Source organism: Bison bison, unplaced genomic scaffold (genome assembly GCF_000754665.1).
Source record: "Bison bison bison isolate TAMUID 2011002044 unplaced genomic scaffold, Bison_UMD1.0 scf7180017864473, whole genome shotgun sequence".
Classification (NCBI taxonomy): Eukaryota; Metazoa; Chordata; class Mammalia; order Artiodactyla; family Bovidae; genus Bison; species Bison bison.
In genome coordinates this window covers 17,314,726-17,319,503 of record NW_011495034.1, presented here as the reverse complement: position 1 = coordinate 17,319,503, position 4,778 = coordinate 17,314,726, and positions in this window count along the sequence as shown.

The following is a 4,778-nucleotide window of genomic DNA, read 5'->3' as shown; positions in this document are numbered from 1 at the left end:
CGATCGGGCGCCGCGCTGACAGTGCAGAAGCAGCTGGGGCTCTTCCATAAGAGGAGATGTGTTCAGGAGACAGGAGGCGAGACCAGAGCCAGCTGGGGTCCACCCCTCAGCAGGCCGGCTCGGAATAAAGACACGCTCTCGAGGGGGGGTTTATCACACCAGGGAGGGTGCAAAATCAACACATCTGTCCTTAGATGTTCCCCACAGGGCAGGGAAATCATCATCTCCCGGCCTGTTTGGCCCCCTTCCACCTGGCACTCTCCGGTCTCTCCACACGCCTCTCCAGACCACCCCAGCTTTGTTTCCAAGGAAGAGGGAAATTACCCCAGCTTGTTTGTTTATTCCCGGTCTCGGTACCAGGAGCCCCGAGGGGCCTGCAGCAGGGCGGCCTTGGGTTGGGGGTGGGGGGCTCCGGGCCTGCCTCCAACCCACCCTGCCTTTCCTTTACTGAAGGAGGGGTCTTGGCCTGTACCTGAGCCAGAACCTGCCTTTTACAAATAAGGAGGTTGACCCCAAAAGGGGAGATCACCTGCTCAAGATGGCCCAGTAAATAAATAAAAAGGTTTAAGAAGGTTGCCCAGTAAGTAAATTTGTGCTGGGCCGGAACCCCTGGCCTGGCTTTGGATCCAGAGCTATTTGTATAACCTCTCACACTCCAGCAGGGTCTCAGAATGAAACTGTGCTGTAAAATGAGGTGTCTGGGATTTAATTAAAAAAGACTCTGGGACAAAAATGAGGGGAGGGTTAGGGGCTAGATGAAAAGATTGAGGCAAGATATGGGTGGTGTTTCAAAGCTGGGTGACTGAGAATAGATAGATGTATATATATAACAGTCACTTTGCTGTGCACCTGAAATTAACATGACACTGTTAATCAACTATACTCCAATTTAAAAAACAACAACTGGGTGACTGAAAGGTTGGTGTTCACAGGGCTCAGTCCCACTGGTCCCCTCAGGCCTCGGGGTCTGGCCAGAGCCACAGAACTGCAGACCCCTGTGATGGGTGCAGGTACAAACCCACCTTGGAGCCCTGAGGTACCTGTAGGGGCCAAAACCAGTCACTAGAGAGAAAACAGCAACCAGCCCTGTCTGACTGTGGGTAAGCAGACAGCACTGCTTACGGTTCCTGGGCTCCCATCCTTACTAGGTACCCCTAAAAGCAAGCCTTTTTTTTTTTTTATTTTGCCAATTGTGAATAAATATTATGAAAGATTGCAGTGCAATCAGTTAAATAGAGACAACCCTGTTGTCCATTTCTGATGACTACACTACATTTCCCAGAAGGAAATTTCAAAGTGAAAACTTTAGAAATCCATTTCCCAAATGAGGGGCCCCACACAAAAGGTCATGGAAATGGATGAAATTGTCCCCTTTATCCAAACCTCGACTTCTTTTCCCTCAGGATGCTCTGTTCAACACCAGGTAATGTCCACCGTCAGTGCTGACCAAGATTCGGTGCTTGACCAAACTTCAGTCACGTTCTCCTGAACCCTCTCCCTAACAAGGAACAGAGACTGAGTTAGAACCCCAGGTTTCTCTGTTTGTAAATGGAAAGGCACCATGTTCGAGAACATAGGGGCTTCTTGGGACTTCCCTGGGGATCCGGTGGCTGAGACTCCGCGTTCCCAACCCAGGGGTCCTGGGTTCCATCCCTGATCAGGGAACTAGATCCCACATGCCACATCTAAGAATGAAGATGGACGATCTCAACCGCCACAACTAAGACCCGGTGCAGCCAAATTAATTAATTTTAAAAAAAAAAAAAGCATTAGTTAAAAAAAAATAAACATGGGGGCTTGTTGATTGACTGAAACTGTCTTCATATTTCTGTGGACCACACACTTCTATGGCCCTAGTACTGTCTGTTTTCACTGATAATACTTCACCCGAAACTCTAGAGCTAACACAGCCCCTCTTGGGGTTCCTGGAATCTGTTCAAATTAGTCTACCTAAGGGGAAGCCCTAGAGCAAAACAGAACTCAAATTTCTGATGCACAATGGTCCACTTTTTTCACTTGCTATGAAGAAGCCAAAAAGCAGCTAACTGATTCAAACTATTGAAGTTCTTCAACAATGTCTTCGGAAAATATTTTCTGATCCAGTAAACCCCATAGACCCCTTTACAGTGCCCGAGTCCCCCTTTCCAGCTATGACATCTGTCCTTCTCCCCAAAATGTCCTTCACCAGCAGCGGACATGGGTTTGATCCCTGGTCCGGGAAGATTCCACATGCGATGGGGCAAATAAGCCCATGCGCCACAACTACCAAAGCCTGTGTGCCAAGAGCCCACATCCCACAATAAGAGAAGCCACGGCAATGAGAAGCCTGTGTGCCAAGAGCCCACACCCCACAATAAGAGAAGCCATGGCAGTGAGAAGCCTGTGCACCAGGAGTAGAGAGTAGCCACCGCTTGCCACAACTAGACAAAGTCTATGCATAGCAAGGAATACCCAGTGCAGCCAAAAATAAATAGTGTTGTTTTTTGTTTTTTAACTTTCCTGATCTGCCGAATGAAAAGGGAAAAATTTATTGAAGAACTGAAGACTGTCCTGGGAGCATACTCTCCGGATTCCCCAGCTGATGTCAACTTATCCCCCTACCAGTTGACCCTAGGGATGCTGCCCTTTGGTTTGGAAGGCCAAAGGGAACCCCATTTCTGAAGACCCTCAAGAGTCTCAGATGACCCTGATTCCCACAGGAGAATGAGGGAAGTAAGAGAAAAGTCACCAGGAGCCATTCCACCAAAACGTAGGGGTCCTGTATTCAAAATTGTAAACAGCAAAGAGATGAGCTGTGGCTGCCCATCTAATTGATGGCCATCTCCATCAATTAGAAACAACGCAGTCAGGGCTGGACCTGACCTCCCTAACAGCCTCTGCTCTGACCACAAGCTTTGTAAATGGCCTCAGGCCAGAGCTCCATGACACATTACAGAGAAATAGTATTAATGGGCAAAATGCAAACTTGTCTAACTCTAGGCATTAGCCCAGCATTATGAAGATGGTATTTCCAGAAAATTGCAAGCTTAAGGCACTGCAGTTAAAACAGCTAGAAGGACCTGAAAATTTTAATCTATGGCAAGCTCCAAAATCATGGTCCCCTCCTTCTGAAATTGTAAGAAAGAAGGACTTGAGTCTAGGAGTGGCCAGACCTCGAGAAGAGGGGAAAGCTACCCCTTAAGATAGAAATGGATCTTCCATGCCCCTGCCTAGGATTCCCGAATAGCACTGAAAGCCAGAAGGTCTTGAGGGGCCCTGACTGATAATCCAAGGTATATTAGAAAGGAAATGCTCAGCCCCTACTTCTAATCCATGCATGACTCCCATTTGGGCCATCAAAACCCACAATGGGCAAAGAGGTTAGTTAGTCCAGATCTGAGATTTATTAAAACTCAGATTTGCCCTGCTGCCCAATCCTAGCACTATCCCATCTGCTGTTCCTCCCAACACCCAATACTTTCAGCCCTCAACTTGTGTTCTGCCTTGTTGAAGGCTTCCCAGGTGGCTCAAACGGTAAAGCATCTGCCCACGGTGCAGGAGACCTGGGTTCGATCCCTGGGTTGGGAAGATCCCCTGGAGAAGGAAATGGCAACCCACTCCAGTACTTTTGCCTGGAAAATTCCATGGACTGAGAGGCTCCTCAGAGCCTGGTAGGCTATAGTCCGTGGGGTCACAAAGAGTCGGACACGACTGAGAGACTTCACTTTACTTTATTTTTTTATTTTTTATTTTTTTTGCCTGTCTATTGTAGTTAGTGCAAGATTCAAATATGACTGCCAGGGAAGTCTCATGTATTTCTTATTATATCACAGGATCACACATTATAATTTTTAAAAGACCAAAATACTACCAAAGTAGTGTTTTGATTTAAATTATATAAGCTTATCACTCTAGGAAAATTTGAAGATATTAGGGAAGAAAATGAACATTTGATTATTACTAGATGCCAGACAGAAAAGGGTGTTTTATAAACCACCTCAGAACCACCTTGTAAGGAAGGTTATAGGTTGTTCATATTTTTTTTTTTTTAAAGTTTCAATGAGTCACCAGCATTTTATTTTTTTATTTTTTTTTATTTTTTTTATAAGTTATGTATAATATCACCCTTTACCCATTAATGTTTCAATGTGTATATCCTAAGAATTAGGATACTCTCTTACATAATCAATATGAAATGTTTAACTCTTAGATATCTATTAACCATATTGCAGTTTTATCAACGGATGGAACAAAGGCCTATGTAGCATTTTTTCATTAAGTACAGGATCCAGTCTAGGGTCACACACAATACACTTAATATTCAGACTTCTTGAATTTCCTTTAATCTGAAATAATTTCTCGGCTTTTCTTTATCTTTTATGACATTGACATTTTTTAAACAGTACATACATCCTTCCTCCCTTTCCTTCTCAGTAGAAAGATCATCATTTGGAGCTTCTCTACTGTTTCCTCATGATTGGATTAAAATTCTTAATATAAATATTATTCAAGTAATTTTATGTCCTTTCCAGGGTATCATATACAGTGGCACATGATGTCCATCTGCCCTTCATTGTTGTCAACTCTGATCTCCTGGCCAAGTTATGGTCCAGTTACATGGTCACGTGGTCACTATTTTTTTCTCTTGCAGCTAAGAAGCAATCTGTCAGGAGATACTTTTCTTTTTTTTTTTTTTAAATTTTTCAGCACTTTATTTTTTTTTTTAATTTGATAAATTTAACGCCTTTTATTGCCATACCTCATTTTACTGTGCTTTGCTTTAGTGAACTTTATAGATA